Genomic DNA, 17,552 nt, shown 5'->3' on the forward strand with positions numbered 1-17,552 from the left:
CTAAGGTAAATGAATGAATGACAAAGATTTGCATTGTATTAGATGAAAATAAATACTGTTGGAAGCACAAGATTAGCGTTTGTTCATACGGCTTGTTCTTACAGACAGGAAAAGTGTGACCTTTGCAAATAATAAGCAAGATACAGTAAACCCCCCTCCATTGCGGGGGTTACGTTCCGGACCCAGCCGCGAAAAGTGAAATTCCGCGAAATAGAAAAACCCTATTAAAATGCATTGTAGGCATGTTTTTTTTACTGTCACTGTACGTGTAGAAGCATTTTAAGGTCTTTAAACACACTTTTAAAACAATAGAAACTCATTTAAACACATAAAAGATACTTAGAGACAGAGCAAGAGCTATGAAAAACACAAAAATCTTTCATTTTTAATGATTTATATAGTAAAATAACATTACAAAAAAAAACGCGAATTACCGGGACCGCAAAAACTGAACCGCGATGTAGCGGGGGATTACTGTAATTGCAACTGGAAAAGTGCCTTTTTTGCTTGTACTGTGCCAGTTCAAAATTTTAGCTAAAAGTAATTTTGGACAGTCAATAAAAGAAAATATAGAAATATATTAACTTTTATATAAAGTGGCTGTTTGAATAAGTTAATATATAAAAGGATAATAAAGAAAAAGAAAGGATGGCCTCCTCCTAAGTGTCTTTAGATGTGCAGGCCTCATAGGCTAGCTCATGATTGAATTAGCAGAGATGGACAGGAAGCATGCACATATAAAGGAATGCTTGCTCATTTAGAAGAATGGTACCCTCTGGTCTTTTCTTCCTTGTCAAGGTTTTTACATACTTCACTGCAGAAAGAAAATGATTCTTGGGTCATTGGCACTAAATCAATCATATCTAAACAGCACCACAACACATGACTTTTATCATAATTGTGCATTAGGGCTTATTGCATACAGCATAAAATAGAGGTATATGCTGCTATCTGCGGCACCAGGAACCCCACCCGGTGTGTAATTCTGCTCATAGGACTCTATTGTGTTGTATGTGGGCAAACGGCTGTAAAGGACAGTACTTGACTTTACATACAGGTGGGATTTCCTGAACGAGGCAGTTTCATGCTCGGGAACTTACATCCATTTTAAACACAAGTACCGCACCAGTGTTTACAGGTAAAATTTCTTCCTACAGTTTATTCCGTCTATACTGTCCTATGGGGACAATTACACGTCAGAGAGACTCCCGGGTGCCAGAAATAGATGTGTCTTTTATGCTGACTGTCACGGTCTAGCCTGCAGATTGTTTGTGAAATTCTTACCTCCTTGCTACAGGGTTCTACTAGATCTGTGACTCCATTTCACATGTGGCATTTGGCGTCTTTCCTTCAGTCTCCTGTTGTATTGTGCACTTACTAATTGGTGTTTGCTGGGCGTACCTGGGGGCCGCGACCTGGTTCCAGCTTGCTGCAAGGCTATCCCCACTATCAGAGGCCCTGGTGAAGAAGCAAGCTGGGGCTTAGACTCCGCGCCCTAGGGAACCCCCGATTTGGTGAACTACAAGGGCTCACTATTACAGACGCTTGACACTGACCACCCATATAGGTGCATTTATAAGGTCTGTGTGCATGAGACCTTAAAAAATTTTTCGTTTTTTTTAAGGATTTTTGGATTTAGGTTTAGAGCAGGGAAGGATTTAATACCTGCAAGTTTATTATTTTTACTTTCTGTGCATCATTGAGGAAATATGCAAAATTGATGGGATTTCCCTTCCACTAAAATTCTATTTCGCATATCCATAAGCAAAGAATGTTTAAAAGAAACTTTTACTGAGCAGGCATAGGAGTTCCTAGTCACCACACTTTTCCAATGGCCTTAGAACAATAGGAGTTCCTTGCCACTAAGGAACGACCGATATAGTTTTTTTTTTAGGCCCCTTTCACACATACGGTCCGTTCAGTTCTTCAGTTCATTCACGTCAAAATGTATCCGTTTTCCATCCGTTTTTCATCCGTTTTTCGTCAGTTGTCATCAGTTTTCCATCCGTTGTCATCCGTTTTCCATCCGATCCGGTTTTTTTTGACAGATGAAAAATAGGGCATTCATCCGTTCAAAAAAACGGACATTGACGGAAGCGGATGAAAACGGATGTTAACGGATGATCATCCATTGTCATCCGTTTTTACATAGAGATACATTGATGTCCGTTTTTCATCCGTCAAAGGATGGATAAAAAATGGACAAACGAACAGCATGTGTGAAAGGGGCCTTAAACTAAATGCATGTTTTACAGAGATAACTGTGATAAATTGGAATCAGTCTCCCACAAGTTACAGCGCACAGCACATTACTTTTTGCACACAGAATTATTTCACTAAATACTCTACAATAAGGCCTCATGCACACTAGACGTTTTTATAGCTGCTTCTAGGGGCATCTGACGTTTTTTTTTTCCTGCCTCTAAATGCCCCTCCATGTTAGCCCATGTGTCCATGCACACCATAGGCTTTTAGCTAGTTAAATAAACGCCCTTTGTGCATAAGGCTATAGTCCTTATTCACCCCTAAGGCCTCATGTACACTGCTACTGATAAACGGATGTTTAGCAGCAGTTGGGCGTTTTTTTCAGAAGCCTCTGAGCTCTCCTCTATGTTATCTTATCTGTCAATGTACACTCTGAGACGTTTAGAAAAAAGGAGGGTACCCCCAATTGTTTGGGACTGTGAATGCCACTTGACACTAAAAAATGCAACTAAGGAGTAAAACAATTCAAAACTTTATTTTATACAAAGAAACACAGATTGTCAATACATCCAATATACAACTGGTAGACGGGACAAGTTAAAAATTGCATTCAAGGACAGATCACCCTCAACATGGAAGACTCCCAGGTACAAATGGTGAGGAGAACCGGAAAGGACCATACGTGTTTCAGGTAAATACCCTTCTTCAGGGGTCAGCCAGAGTTCAGAACACGAGATGTGCCATAGGGGTCTTCATATAGATGGGGATGAGCTGTCAATTAAAAAAGGTAAGTATACCGATAAGGAGGAATAGAAAGAAAAGAACTGCGCTAGATATCAAGAAAATTATAGCAGCAACTTAAATGTGACAAGCATCCCAAGTAAATATAAGTGAAAAAAGCTGCGATAAGGAGGAATGCCTGATTTCCAACACACATAGTTTAATGGGCAAGTGTATAGAAAAGTGAAAGATGGCGGCAGTGCTGTGAGCCCATGAGTGCCACAATGATCCACAGATGATCCAATAGGGACAGCCCCAGTGGAGTCGTTACAGAGGTGTATAGAGGGATATTGTAGACCTATAATAGGTGAGTAGTTGCATGGCAAGAGGTCAAGCGATGTGGGGTGTGGGTATCAACCTGGTAATATAAAGTATTTTAGAGTATAGGTATCTCTAGCCCGTGCTGGAAATGGCAGCCATTTCCAGATGCTTGGTGGCAAAGGAGGATAGGAACTTTTCTGGAGAAGGAGAGCACATTTTTGGCCTCATAGAATTTAAAGCAAAAAACTTTAGTCAAAAAATTAAGCCCTACTAGATCCCTTGGGGCTCTCCCCTTTTGCAAGTATAGCTATGTAAAACATTAAAAATAGGTGCCTATATAGTTTATACCCTGCTCTGCAATTTACAGCACACACCGATTTTGGTAGCATAATTATTAATGTAGAATGTATGTTCCTTGCTAAAGAATATCGTTTTTATCAAGTTGTTTTGGGTAAAGTTCTACTTGAGGCCCATTTTACACAGGGAGTCCATTCAGATCCGCCTGTCTGTTTTTCATGCGGATGCCCCATGCATCTCTAAAAAAAGAAGTGTTTTTTTGCAACCCGTCTCCTCCTCTTGTTAACCAGCTTTAATTGCTTCCTGCCCAGCCTATAGACAAATGACAGCCAGGTGAATGCTCTCTCTCTCTGGGTGAACGTCATATGATGTTCTCCCTGGAACGAACCACAGGCCGCGCTGTGGTGCGATCCGGACACAGCAGATGACAGGAAAGTGTACAGACCCGCTGCCGGGAACAATGTACAGTTGTGTTCAAAATTATTCAACCCCCAATGAAATTGATTGTTTTGGCCAGTTTGACATTGATTTTGATCATTCAGTCATCCTGCTTACAATTAAATCAAAGAGGCACGTGTAGGTCAGACAAATAGAACATAACATTTATAATGAAATAACCACAAATGTCTTTTCTGTGCTCACATCATTATCAGTTTTATTCAACCCCCAAGTGACATTCAGTCTTAGTACAACATCCTTTTACAGTTATAACAGCTTTTATACGTGAAGCATAGCTTGACACAAGTGTCTTGCAGCGATCTACGGGTATCTTCACCCATTCGTCAAGGGCAAAAGCCTCAAGTTCAGTCACATTCTTAGGCTTGTGCACTGCAACTGCTTTCTTTAAGTCCCACCAGAGGTTCTCAATCGGATTTAAGTCTGATGACTGTGATGGCCACTCCAAAATGTTCCAGCCTTTAATCTGCAACCATGCTCTAGTGGACTTGGAGGTATGCTTGGGATCATTGTCCTGTTGAAAGGTCCAACGTCTCCCAAGCCTCAGGTTTGTGACGGACTGCATCACATTGTCATCCAATATCTCCTGGTACTGAAGAGAATTCATGGTACCTTGCACACGTTGAAGCTTCCCTGTACCTGCAGAAGCAAAACAGCACCAAAGCATGATTGACCCCCCGCCATGCTTCACAGTAGGCAAGGTGTTATTTTCTTCATAGGCCTTGTTCTTCCTCCTCCAAACATAGCGTTGATCCATGGGCCCAAACAGTTCTAATTTTGTTTCATCAGTCCACAGAACACTATCCCAAAACTTCTGTAGTTTGTCCACATGACTTTTGGGATACTGCAGTCGACTCTTCTTATTCTTTGGAGACAGCAAGGGGGTGCGCCTGGGAGTTCTGGCATGGAGGCCTTCATTACGCAGTGTGCACCGTATTGTCTGAGCAGAAACTTCAGTACCCACATCTGACAAATCTTTTCTCAGTTCCTCAGCAGTCACACGGGGACTTTTCTCCACTCTACGCTTCAGGTAGCGCACAGCAGTCTAAGTCAGCATCTTCTTTCTGCCACGACCAGGTAGCGTTTCAACAGTGCCCTTTGCCTTGAATTTGCGAATGATGCTTCCTATGGTGTCTCTTGGTATGTTTAACATCTTTGCAATCTTCTTATAGCCATTGCCCTTCCTGTGAAGAGTAATCACCTCTTCTCTTGTCTTCCTGGACCATTCTCTTGACTTCACCATGTTTGTAACCACATCAGTAAATGTCTAGAAGGAGCTGAGTATCACAATCATTTTAAAGCTGCCTAATTGGTGCTTATTAGGCTTTATTGCTGCTCCGTGACATCCACAGGTGTTTTCAATACCTGATTGAAAACACTTCAATGAACCTCTGTTCTTCAGAGTGGTAGTCTTTAAGGGGTTGAATAATTGTGTCAATGAATAATTCACAAAATAAACATTTACTACTGTATTACAAAACCAATTGATGTCATTTTAGTTGCATATGGTTCTTTAAGAAGTCCTTGTAGGATTTCATTCTAAATACAATTACAAATGTACACTAAATTCCCTAAAACCCTTTACAGCATTGGGGGTTGAATAATTTTGAACACAACTATATATATATATATATATATATATATATATATTAGGGCTGAACGATAGTCGATATGATATCGACTGTCGTTCTGCGGCCGTAGGCGATATTCATATCGCCGAGGTCACGATATTTGCATAGGCAGGGGGAAGGGACTCGGAGGAGGACAGGAGGACTCACAGACTTCCGTGTTAGGCAGGGAGAAGTCGGGACACTTCAGTGGTGAGCATACACTGACTCACTCGTGCACTGCAGCCCGCCCCACACGTTCAGTGAGTCTCACTCTCCGCCCTAGTTTTCTCAATGGCACATTCAGGGAGCCAATCACGCCGTGATTAGCTGCACAGCTAACCAATCACGCGTGCCTACACACATGATTGGTTCTGCTGTGCCGCTACTCACGGCGTGATTGGTTCCCTGAATGTGCCATTGAGAAAACTAGGGCGGAGAGTGAGACTCACTGAACGTGTGGGGCGGGCTGCAGTGCACGAGTGAGTCAGTGTATGCAGCTGTGCTGTGATCCTTTCCCGGCTCCTAGTCCACCGCTCCAGCCTCCTACCACCACTGTGAGAAAGATTGTCTGTCACTGAATAATCTGATCGATTCCACAGTCCACACTGTCACTGACTGTCACTGAGTAATTGATTTTACCATATTAACCCTGACCTGCCCAGTATCTGCAATTAAAATTTAGAAGGCTGCCTGCATGCTTCATGATTTCCATTCCCAGCATCCTTCCCAATCCCTACAGTGTCAGTAACATTAACCCTATGGTACAAGGCTGCAGTGTGCACTGAATCCCATTCCCTACAGTAACCTATTAACCCTGTATGGTCAGAAAGGATTGGTTTGCTGTGTTGCTGCTCACGGCGCTCACCGCTCAGTCAATATCGCAATATATATCGTTGAAAAAAAAAATATCGCAATATATTTTTTTTCCAATATCGTGCAGGCCTAATATATATACATATACATATACACACACACACACACACACACACCATAGTTTGTACTACAGACTAGATAATAAACACTGATTTGGGTTTATTTTACCAAAGAAAATGTAGCAGAATACAGTTTGACCTAAATATATAAAGAAAGAATATTAATTTACAACATTTTGAAACAGAAACATTTATCCAATAAAAAAAAAAAAACATCCAGTGATGATTAAGTGCCGGTTCACACTATTGCGATCACAGACATCGCATATGATTCGGAGCACACTGCTCCTAAAATCACATGCGATGTCTGTGCAGTGCGAGTTCATCTATACAGTTTGTATAGCTGAATTCACACCGCAATCGCAGTGGACACACACAGGACCCTTTTTTTTGGTCCGCAGCAGAATCGGATCGCATGGTGGTTCACACTAGTGCGATCCGATTCCTGTGCTAACTGTCAGATCGCACTGCGATATGCGATCTGATCTGGGGGTGTCGTTAACATTGAATTGACACCCCCAGCGTATCGCATATGGCAGTGTGAACTGCCTGTGCTGCGGATGTGATGCGGGAACACACAGTATATTCGTAGCATTCCCGCATCGCAATAGTGTGAACTGGGACTAAATACCACCAAAAGAAAGCTTTATTTGTATTAAAAAAATAATAATTCATATGAGTACCGTGTTGCATGACTGTGCAACTGTCATTCAAAGTGTGAGTGCTGAAAGCTTAAAATTGGCGCGGGCAGGAAGGGGGTGAAAGTGCCCAGTATTGAAGTGGTTAAAATTTGTCTAAACTAACACAATTACACCTAAAAACACATCTAAAACAAAAAAAAAAAAAGGTACTGAAAAAGAACAAAGAAGCCAAGGCTGAAGTGTGAACCTAAGCTCACAAATGTGCATTGTGTTAGGGAAGGAATAATGGTACAAGCCTGATTTTACCAACACCAGTGCAATGTACTGTATCTGTGACACATAGTAACCAACCACTTTTCAAAATGAAACAAAATAAAAATTTGAGCTGTGAGGGAAATGGCTTTACTTTTGCTACAGATCTGAATGACACCTGAGCATTTTTGTTAACCACCATCACATCCTTTGCAGTGTCTGATTGCCACCTACACTAAATGGCCACATGTCCCACCCACCTATACTGTTCTTTCCAAAATATCCATAGGAACACGTAAAAATCCATGTAGAATGTTCCCCTATGCTCCCAGTGGTCTGTGGTGCCAGCGGCAGATGACTCAAGTAGGTAAATTCTCCTACTATGCAGATCTGCAGAGAAACAAGACTATCAACAACCAGAGTGCTGTAGGATCTCCAACTGATGGTGAACAGGTTATATTCTTATACCTGCACCCGGGGAAACCATCAGAAATTTTTGGGCCCCTTACACAGCTTTGAGGCCGGGGCCCCCCCTGTCCTGACCACTGACATTCCCCACGGCCTGCCCACTGGCCGTTACACTAAATCCACCCACCATTCCACCAGGTCCTTCAGTGCACACACTTATTTTAACACTCACAACATAATATATGAAAATGAAAAAAAGGAGTATCCCAAGTCATCAGGGCTTTCAAGATTTAAACAGTAAGAAATTATATTTTGGCCAAAAAAATATGAAGGCTGCCACCATGACTCTTGAGCAGGACCCTAAATTACCTTTTCAATGACCACTCCCCCTAACCGATCTCTCCTAGCAGATCTTAGAAGGAAAAAAAACCTCTAACACAAAAAAAAACATATATATTCAGCAAAGAGATAGCCCAATCCAACAGTTGTACGCACTCAACTTGCCACACCAGTACGCACTCAGCCCCCCTCACATCAACCCTATGGCCCCTTTCACACAGGCATTCCGATCAGGTCCACCTGTCAGTTTTTCAGGTGGACTGGATCATACACTCTATGCACCCCTATGGGGCAGCGGATGTCAGCTGTGACGTTCGCTGACTCCCACTGCTATCCAATCCTATCTGTCAAATCCAGACAGATGGTAACCCTATTTTCCTATCGTCTGGAGGATTGATTGTTATAGTTACATCCAGTTCAACCTGTGTAGGTGTGTGTGGACGTATTCATGTCTCATACCCCTGAATGTTTCGATCCTTGAGATGTACGTCCAAGAGTCTTTTAAAAGTAGCCACACTTCCCGCAGTTACTACCATTTGTGGTAGGGAATTCCACAGTCTTGTAGCCCTTACAGTAAAGAACCCCCTGCGTAGCCTGAGGTTAAATCTCTTCTCTAAACGCATTGTCCTCATGCATTCCTTGCGCCTGAATAGTTTTTTCAATCACCGTTGAGGTATTTGTAAATCGCTATCATGTCCCCTCTCTCGCGTCTCTTCTCCAGGGAGAATAAATCTAGTGCTTCTAAATGCTCTTCATAATTAAGGTCCTCTAATCCCCTAATAAGTTTTGTTGCCCTTCTCTGTACTCTCCCAAGCTCCAATACATCCCTTCTGAGGACTGGCGACCAGAACTGGACAGAATACTCCAGATGTGGTCGGACCAGAGTTTTATAAAGTGGTAGTTGCCCACTCTGTTATTTTGTTTAGGTCATTCTGTAAAAATGGGATGAGATGAAAACAGACAGGTGGTTCATTTTCATCTGATCTCCCCATAGAGGAGAGCGGGACTCTGACAGGGAAGGATCGATCCCCCACTGAGCAAAACGGAGTCCGCCGGGCAGAATGCCCGTGTGAAAGGGCCCTATTCAATTTATAAAACAGACCTCAACTATGCATTTACGTCTGCTTTGAAATTAGGTTCACACCATTTCATCCACCATCTACTAAAGCTACCTTTGTGTTTTACTATGCCCAAGTAAGAAAATACAAATTTTATTGTTTGACCTTTCCACTTAGCTGGCAACCATCTTTTAAACATTAATTAAAAGCCAAAGTCATCTCTCCTAAATGAAAAGCTTGCACAGTGCTGGACTAAACACTGTATGCCCATAGCAGGTTATGTTTAAAGAATGGTCTATTAGAAGCCTGTTAAAGTGAATATTTATTTAATTGAGATACAACACTATAGAGCAGAATAACATGGAAGCAGCAGTCTGCCAATTTGCTCACCCATGGTGGATGAGCAATTAATTACAATATGCACAACATTTGGAGAGCTTCTTACAATCTGTGCCTGCAGTTTTCCGGCGTAAGGCAAAATCAACTCCAATGCTGTTGAGATAATAATTAGACTCTTACAATCATTGTAAATCAAACATGAATACAGTAAATGAAACAACTGTGCACACTACTGCAAATTCCATTCAAAGAAAAAGAAAGGATTAGGACTTAAATGTTGGAATAATGGATTCCAGGTAAATAGCTAAATACACAGCAGGAATACAAATATGCTGTTTAACCAACCACAGGCTATGTAACTTGTGAATCACACCCCGCCATTGGCCTCATGCATACGGGTATATGATTTTATGCTGCCAGAAAATGCTTTTATTCTTGTGCATTTTTCACCTGTGTTTATAAGTGTTTGCGTGTAAACTCATTCTATTGGCTAGAATATTCATGTAGTCTAGCCATTAGAATAACTGCGCTTGTGCAGAAAAAAAAAAAAAGGACAACTGATTCTCTGGGAACTCGTGCCTAGGCCATTTGTTTCTGTCACTCCATAAAAACACGCTAAAACGCCTGCATGTACACAGGCATATTAGCTAACATGAAATTGCGTCTAGAGGTGTAAAAAAAAAAACAAAAAAAAAAAAAACAAATGCCCCTTAAGACCCCCTTCACACTAGTGCGACTTGTCAGGCGACTTGTCAGCCTGACAAGTCGCGGTAGGTCGCTCGCCATTGAGTAGTACAGGATCTGTTCTAATAGGAGCGACACAAGTCGCTCCGACTTAGAAAAAGGGTCCTGTACTACTTTGGGGCGACCTGGGAGCAACTTGCATAGACTTCCATTATGTGAAGTCCCTGCGAGTCGCGCCGAAGCGTGCACCGCGACTTCACAGGTCGCCCCTCGAAGACGGATCGCGCCAGTCTGAATGGGCTGTAAATGGTGTTTTTTGGATCTGCGTTCATGAGACCATACCATATAGCAGAACAGGCAACAGCAGTACTTCCTTTTTCAGCTTTGCACATGCCTGTCCCTTGCCTTCTGATTGGACAATTAACCATCATTACAATACAACAGGATTCATCTCCCTATGAGCAAACAGGGGACACCAGAAAAAGCTAGTCATACTGTATATGAATCGAATATCAAGTCGTGGGTGGCCTTGTCACCAACACCAAGCTTGACAAAGTGGAAGAGTGGAAAACTATCTGCTGAACAGTAGGGTTGATTTACTAAAACTGGAGTGTGCAAAATCTGGTGCACCTGTGCATGATAGTCAGTTTCTAACTTCAGCTTAAAGGGTAACTCCACTTTTGTAGGAAAAAAAATAGCAAAAAAAAAACTATATATATATATATATATATATATATAAAATAATAAAAAAATTGGGGGGTGTTAGAAGACAATGATTATTGCTAGCAGCTATAGCAGGTAAAACCCAGCATGTTGGTTGTACCCAAATTGATCGATCAACTTGGTACATTCAGCCTGCCCACACACGGTTCAAATCTTGGCTGGTTCCTGCTGATCTGGCCAAGATTCGAACCATGTATGGCCTGCCTAAGATACAAGTCAGATTTTTGGCATCCCCTGCAAGAAAATGTAATTTCTGATGAGATACTGCCATTAGGAAATCATGTCTAAAGGGATGCAGACCCTGCCACTTTCCTCAGAGCCCTGCACGTGCAGCAGCTGATTGAGAATTATAAAACCAATCCCATCCAGATTCACTCTACACATGGACACAAACAACGATTTCTTCAGAATAACAACAGGTAGGAATCTACAGCAACGTTTGTTAAAATTCCTGCAATATACTGTAGATCACCCAGAAGGGAATGTTTTATTTTCTCAACAAAAGTGGAGCTACTCTTTAGGCTGGGTTCACACGTATGGAAATTGGATGTCAGGAGCCTGTGACCGGCTCACACAGCTCCAGGAGGGCTGCGGAGCGAAGTGCATAGGAGTCCTATGCATCTTCCATTTCAGGTCTGAATTCTGCCAAAATTTCGGACCAAAATGGGACCTGAAATTGTAAACTCGGACATACTGGACCCCTACTGTGAACCCTGCCCTAAGAGAGGGAGTAAAGCTTACTTGGTAACTTGTACCTATAGGTAAGCCTATGATAAGGATTACCTATAGGTACTGTAAATATTTCCTAAACTTGCACCGTTCAGGAGATATTTACTTTGCATGCAGCCAGTGACATCACTGGCGCATGCTCTCTGAAGGAACAGCCACATGTGCCGTTCCTTCAGAGCCCCGTGCTGTAAACGGCGGCTCTTGCGCGGGAGTGACGTCATCGCGGCTCCGGTCATCTGCGCAAACCCAGAAGGAAGACGGGTGAACATGTCAGCCATGTCAGTGGTGAGCGGGCGGCGATGCAGGGGCTTCATTCTAAGGTAAGTATTTCAGAATTAGCTACTATGCGATTATGCCTTTGTCTTTCAGGTTTTTATTTATTTTTTGGAGGTTTACAACCTCTTTAGGCTTTGACAATAAAACCTGGATGCTGGTTTCTATGTAGAGCTGCACCAGATTTTGCACTCTGCAATTTTATTAAGTCAACCCCACTGACTGTGTCCCATCCGCTGCAGTCATTGTTTGGGTATTCAGACAGCCGTGGGTGCTGTGGCTGTCTGAATACAATAGCTGGCAGTGCAGACTCCTCCATCTATGCTGTTTAATGTGGATGGAGGGCTGTGGATGAAGTGCAACAGGTGAGTGTTAATCCAGTTTAAGTGTAGTGCAAACACATTCATAACAAAAATAAATCAAGAAAAGCAGCACAGTGGATTAGCAGTTGACACTTCTGCCTTGCAGCACCATGGGGGTCATTAGGTGAAATTCTGGCCTGGACACTTATCTACATACATTTTCTGCCTGTGCTTATGTGGGTTTCCTCCTACATTGCACAGACATGCTGGTAGGTTAATTGGCTCCTATCTAAACTGCCCCAGTATGTGCTTTGTAAGCATGTGAAATAGGGTTCTTCGATTGGAAGCTCCTTAACCACTTGCCGACCGATACGTCACTAGCCTGTCACTGGCTTGTGAGCCAATAGCGGGCGAGCGCGCGCCCGCCCTGGCTCGTTCCCTAACAAGTCAGTGCGTGTGACCGGCACCCGACGTCCGCCGGTCACTCACGATCGTTCGCCGGGAAGGGAGAAAGGCAGGCGGCTAATGTAAACAAGCCGCCTGTCATTCTCCCCTGTGTAAAAATGGAGATCATACGGTTCTACTATGTAGGACCGTTGATCTCTGTTTTTACACTAGTAGCCATGTCCAATCACAGTTAGAAGCACACCCCTAGGACACACTTAACCCCTCCCTCTCCAATACAGTTAACCCCTTCCCTGCCAGTGTCATTTTTATAGTAACAGTGCATATGTATAGCACTGATTACTGTAGTAATGTCATTGGTAACCCTGAAAGTGTCAAAAATGTCAGTCAAGGGTCCCATCTGTCCGCCGCAATGTCGCAGTCCCGCGAAAAAAAAAAAAAAAAAAAAAAAATCGCAGATCGCCGCCATTATTCGTTAAAAAAAAAAAACACCAAAAATGACAAAAATCTTTCCCTTTGTTAGTAAACGCGATAACTTTTGCGCAAACCAATCAAAATACGCTTTTTGCAATTTTTTTTACCAAACATATGTAGCATAAAACAAATTGGCCGAAAATTTTAAAAAATTTAGATTTTTACATTTGGGGGGGGGGGGGGGGGATTTCATATAAAAAAATATTGTTATTTTTGCAAAATTGACGCTCTTTTTTTGTTTATAGTGCATGATCAAAAAAAATCGCACAGGTGATCAAATACCACCAAAAGAAAGCTCTGTTTGTGGGAAAAAAAGGACCTCAAATTCATTTAGGTACAGCGTTGCACGACCGCGCAATTGTCCGTTAAAGTCACGCAGTAAAAAAAAAAAAAAAAAAAATGCAAAAAACCTCCTGGCCAGGAAGGGGGTAAAATCTTCCGGGGCTTAAGTGGTTAAAGATGCTGATCTGAATGTATAGTATGCACTGCATACATTTCCATAGCTATATCAATAACTGTACCATATAAACGTATTTAAAGGGGAGTGCTGACCTATAGCAACCAATAGCTTCTATTTTGTTTTTGTTTTTTCCACTTTCTAACCCTCACCAGAAAAATGGCAGCTTGAATGTAGCTGCTGAGGACAAAGCACTGACAAATCACATCTAAAAAGACATAACACAGCAATCATCCTTCCCACCAGAGAGCTTCACCTACATGTACCCAATAGCAAATCCTACCTTAGTGATAACACCAAGTGTTAATTGTATTGAATCAGTCAACAGATAAGCGTAATCTGATCACCTCTGTACACAGAACACAAGATTTATCAGCCTACATTTTACTACACTGCTTTACTGCTATGGCTGCTTGCAAAACAAACATGAAAATGACCTGTGGAGCTCATTGTAACAGCCTTGCCGTACCAACAAGCGGGACATGACAGCTCTGAATCTGCAAGATTCCAATCACCCGACTAGACAGAGGAAACAGGTGTTTAATAGATCATTCACACAACCTAGATCAGGCAAAAAAAAAATAACAGCTCCGGTTATGCTGCCAAGGTAGCCACAAAATGGACTGTAGACCATTAAGTATTTTCTATTATAGCTGCCTTTATTTCATGCCAGAAAAAAAGAAGGATCTCAACATCATTTATTGAAAAAAGAATGAAAGAAAAGCTGCTTTGCATGCAAACAGCAATCCTGCATTGGGCTGAGAGTGGAAATTAGCATTTAAAAGCTTTAGCTGGTTAGCATTGACCCACATTTGTACTTGTTGCCTGTGCATCTGCATTGGCGGGATGACGACGTAGCCTAAGATGTTCTGTTACTGTGTGCCAACTGCCAACATGCCCTTTTCCTGTTAACCTCCAGTCCATCACAGGAGGACAATGTGCCACTAAAATGCACTCCTAATTGCTCAATCTTCCTACAGCTTATCCCCACAGAAATCATTCTTGCACCGTTTAAAGTCCATCTATACGCATAAATGGTAATAACCTCCCTATGTAAATGCCATCCTATGTTCTGTAAGGAAATAAATGCTCTTCATTTCCCCTGTGACATCGTCGTAGGGGCCACTCCAAGAAGGCACCCTGCATCATTTTCTTCCGACAAAAGGCGCCCCATTGTATACTGGTTCTGTGCCGATTGGCAGAAATAGGGAGTAACGCTCATAACCCTCAGTGAGCGCAACACCACCACAGGAAGTGACAACGCTGCCGTTTATTCACCACAGGTAAAATAGCGTGGTCACCCTGCGGGAGGAAGTCCTACAAAATGGAAAGATTACCATCTATTTATGGAATGAAGAAAAAAAAAAGCTTTTAGCAATTTAGGAGCTCATGCAGAGAGGTGTTAAAAAAAAAAAAAAAAAAAAAAAGATTCTGCGTTCAGATCCATATAGTATATAGTTTGGTACCAATCTGAATGCGGCAGTATTGTATATTAGGCTTTTTTTATACAAGTGGTAGGATCCAAAAAGCGATCCGGTGACTTATGCCTCGTTTCCACTGAGCGGTTCGGTACGGTACGCAATTTTTGCCGTTTCCATTGTCAAAAGTTGTAAATGGTACCCCAATTCTGAACCGTACCGTACCACTTTTTTGGTACCCTTTCGTTGGGGTACCAAGCACATTAGTACCGTACCAACAGGGTGGAGCAATACTGTTGAGGTACTGTTATGCCTCGTACACACGCAACGATTATCGGCCGACCGATCGTCCGACTTTTGTCCAAAGTTGTGTTTTGTTGGTTGGAATGTGCCTAGACTGCACACGAATTTTCTCGGCCAACAAAAACCAACTTCAGAAGTGATGTCATGTGATGGTTTACTTTCCGTGTGTTTTTTCTTCTCTGAGCATGCCCAGACTTGCTCATCAGATTTTTGTCTGCCGAATTCTGTACTGACTGACGGAAAATCGGCCGTTGTGTTGACGGCCAACAAAAATTTTATAGCCTGCACACCAGATTTTATTCGGCCGAAAAGTCGGAGTCGGTTATCGAAAGCATCATACTAACAAGCCGAAAATCGGCCGATCGGACGTTGGCCGAAAATTCCCAGCCAATAATCGATGCATGTGTACGAGGCATTAAGCATTGGCAGTGGAAATGCAAGCCTGATCAAGGTGTACCGTACTGAACCGTACCGCTCAGTGGAAACGAGGCATTAGACACTTAAGAGGTAGAGCAATACTGCCGCCTCCTAAATGCTTGTTTTGGAACCTAGATATTTGGGCCCACGTACATAGCTGCAATGAGCTTAGTAATACTGTGGTGTGCAAAATCAACAGAAAATTCTGTACATACAGACAGTATTTCGGCTTTACTTATGCATGTCCATGCTGGGGTGGAAAACTGAGCTAGAGGAGTGGAAAAATAATTTTTAGATGTGAACCCTGCGTGTTATGGCAGCACAGTGGCTAGGTGGTTAGCACTCCTACCTTGCACTACGGTCCTTGGTTTGCATCCCAGTCGGGGCACTACCTTCATTGTGTTTGCATGTTCTAACTGTGTTTATGTGGGTTTCCACTAGGGCACTCCAAAGACATGCTGGTAAGTTAATTGGCTACTGTCTAAATTGTGGTGTGTGTATGTATGTGTGTGTGATTGGGGGCCTTAGAATGTAAAGCTGGCCATAGATCCATCGCAATTAAGCTGGTTCAGCAGTGATCAACCTCATTTCGATGCATCAATGGCCGTTCCCGAGAAGTCAGTCTAATGACTAACTTCTCAAGAATAGGCTTGTTGAACAATTTTGGTTCAAAAAGCGCTACAGCCAATCAGCTGCAGCGCTGATCAGTGTATTCTCACAGCAGAGGATTGCTTGCTGTCAGAATACAACACGGCAGGGTGGATTCCTCTAGACACCTTGAATGTGTGGATGGGGAATCTGTCCCATTTTTTTTTTTTTTTCATCGAGCAACACTCTGGCTGATCAAAAACAAAACTGACTCATGTATGCCCAGCTGAACAAACACATATACTCCCCTACGTGATGCTGCAACATTCCCCCACTGGCTCTTGAAAGTGATCACATGACCGAGGATCATTCAGTTTTCAGTGAGCAGTCACTGTCTGTCAGTCATCGGCTCTCCACTGTGCCCCTCCAGTGCTCACTAGGGTCCTGGGCTGGGGAGAGGACAGCAGCAGCCGGCTCAGGTTCTGTGGCATGCTGCCCAGCTAAGATAGCTGCTGATCAGGCATCTGGGTAGATTCCAACAATACTCCTTCCAGAGTGTGGAGCGGCTCTGTGTTGTCGGCTGACAGAGGGTTTAAGCTTGCTAATGGCTGATTCTGGCTCACAGGAGAGCAAAAGTAAGTGCATTCCTGTGACACAGAAGAGAAGTATGACCAAAAAAGCTTAGACCATACTTCTCTTTTAAGCTTCTTGAGGGCAGGAGTGAATGCACAGTATGTGAAGCAATGTATAAATTGTCAGTGCTATATAGATACCAGTAATAAATAAATATGAATAACGACATTATGGGCTAATACAAAGGTTTGTTTTTTTTGGGGGGGGGGGGTTCTTTTACAGGATTTTTCTGTCAGCAACATTCTGTGTGGAGATTGGGACTTAATTGGGCCCATGTGCACAAGCACTAATGGGCCATACACACTATAAGATTTTCTGAAGACTTTTTCCTTTAGATTTACCAAAACCATATAATATGAGGTCAAACCTAAACACTCTCAATTTGTATGCAATCAGGCAGGCCCTTGCACTACATAGAAAAGGTAAATCTGAAGGAAAAAGTCTTCAGAAAATCTTATAGTGTGTATGGCCATTAAGGCTCCTTTCACACTAGTAGCAGAATTTACCCCCCCCCCCCCCCCCCCACTTAAAAGCGATCTGCATTGGATCACTTTCCAGAGAAGGTTTG

At 42.6% G+C, this 17,552-nt stretch overlaps 1 protein-coding gene across 1 annotated transcript in view; it reads right to left on the bottom strand.

Moving 5' to 3' along the window:
• The window catches only part of DGKQ (diacylglycerol kinase theta), a 290,718-nt gene that overhangs the window by 266,698 nt on the left and 6,468 nt on the right, over positions 1-17,552 (bottom strand). The window lies entirely within an intron of this gene.

Source organism: Pelophylax lessonae, assembly GCF_965119305.1.
Source record: "Pelophylax lessonae genome assembly, chromosome: 1".
Taxonomy (NCBI): domain Eukaryota; kingdom Metazoa; phylum Chordata; class Amphibia; order Anura; family Ranidae; genus Pelophylax; species Pelophylax lessonae.